The sequence below is a fragment of the Hydra vulgaris genome, chromosome 13, assembly GCF_038396675.1.
Source record: "Hydra vulgaris chromosome 13, alternate assembly HydraT2T_AEP".
In the NCBI taxonomy this organism is placed as follows: Eukaryota; Metazoa; Cnidaria; class Hydrozoa; order Anthoathecata; family Hydridae; genus Hydra; species Hydra vulgaris.
In genome coordinates this window covers 17,885,472-17,887,619 of record NC_088932.1, presented here as the reverse complement: position 1 = coordinate 17,887,619, position 2,148 = coordinate 17,885,472, and positions in this window count along the sequence as shown.

The following is a 2,148-nucleotide window of genomic DNA, read 5'->3' as shown; positions in this document are numbered from 1 at the left end:
TTTAATTACTCGACGCTAAATAAGGCTAAGACGTGCGAGTCTGAGGCGTGCAAGTGCTCGAGCTTCTTACAGTGATTTTTAAGATGATATTTTGTTATTAATCAATGTGATATTCAATGCTATATTTATTATTATTTGGGAAACTTTCTAAAGGAGACATTAAAAATAAAAGATAACTTTTCCTTGTTTTAGTTTTTATTCTAAATATATTCCAAACATTTTAAAAAATTTTATCCTATTTTTATTTCCCCTTTTTTCTATTTTTCCAAAACTTTTAAAAATAATAGCAACATTGAACATCATTGTAGTATTTAAACAAAAAATAAAAATTACTTTTGATTAACTATTTATTTCTAACAAAAATAACTACTTTCCATGCTCTACTTCTCTCGGTTTTATTCACAAAGCATAAAACCGACTTTGACTAATTCATATGTACTTATGTACATGTTAAATTATTTAATGCCCCCTTGAAAATAATTTTAATTGTAATAATAATTATTATTATTGTTATTATTTTTGTTATTATTTTTGTTATTATTATTATTGTTATTTTTTTGCATAAGTGAATTGTTATATTTTAATACAATACCGTATAATTAGTTAGTTAATTAAGTTACACATAGCCTTGTTTGTTTTTTTTTATTTTTTTTAGGTGCCCCAGAAAGTCCTAACGGTCTTGTTGCAGAGCACCGTGGAAGTACATTTTACCATGAAGTTCGCGCCTTCTTTCTTACCGTGACACAAAAATATGTCCAGAGCTCGTTTCGAGCCTGGATCTCTTGCTTTTAAAGCAAGCGCTCTAACCACTGCGACACGGCCGCAATTTTTTTTTTTTAAATTACCGCAATCCAAAGACAAAGACAATGGATGGTCATATGGGTTTCTATGATATTTATAATAGGAGATTTTCTTTTAACACTATTTCCTGAAAACCCATGTTAAACTCATCATTGGTTGTTAAACCCATCATCGGTTGAATACTCGTATCTATACCCAACTCGTATGTCAGCCACTTTTGTGTGGCATTTACGGTAAACGATGAGCTGTAGTAACTACGATGATTGCAAATTATCCAGTAGTTATTTAAATTTATCAACAGATATTGCTTCGATAACATTATCGGGGAAAGCATTTCAATCATTGACTACACTGTTGTTAAAAAATTTATGTCTAACAGTTCCTAACAATCTTTCGATGAAATATAATTTCAATATAAGCTTTGGGTGTTAAGCTGCTAGGCTTTACATGCCACTCAATTAGATTTAAACCGTTGAGAAGCTTATATTGTTGAATAAGATTGCCTCTTTTCCATCTGTCTTCAAGAGTGGGTAAAGTCATAGTTTTGCATTGAACTTTTTGGTTTTTATTTTTTTAAGCCTGACAAATTTTCACGTTGTTGAGCAGTAACTTTTTTTTTTTTTTACTTCACCAACAAGGTAAAGGTTTCAAACTTAAATGGCAAACTCGAGATGTGGTCTAACATATGCAGAATCATATAAAAAAAAGTTAATAGCAACTAGCAAATAAAAATATATATCTATATAACTCGCATAAAAATTTTTTTATCATTAAAAAAAGAATAATTAAAGATTGTATTGTATGTAGCTTTATAAAAAATCGTTGAATTCTATCAATAAAAAAAAAACTTCAAATTGAGCCTTGTAAAACTCATGCAAAAAATAATTTAAAAAAAAGTTTTTAATTTAATTTCTCGCATCATTTGAAAAAATTTGTTTTCATATTTTTGAAGTATTCGAAAGATTTTTGAATTATTTGAAATTTTTGAAAAATATTTTAAACATTTGTAAAAAATTTTAAAATATTTTTTTAAATATTGAGAAAATATATATATTTTTAGAGGTTTTATTATTATTTTTTCAGAAAAAAAAAAAAAAAACTGCAAACGTGACACCTTACATAAACAAATTATTTAAAAAAGACTTTTTAAATTAAATTTCTTTTTCCCAGTTTTTTGTTTACAGTTGGCAAACCAAGAAATGCTGTGGAAGTTTTTAAAATTTAGATTCATGATAGAATAAACCTTAGAAATCACAAAAGCAGTCAGAATCATTTGGTTGGTTAGTTATAGGTAAGTGTATATATGATGTAACTTATTGATATTTGTATAATTTGATAGCTATTTTT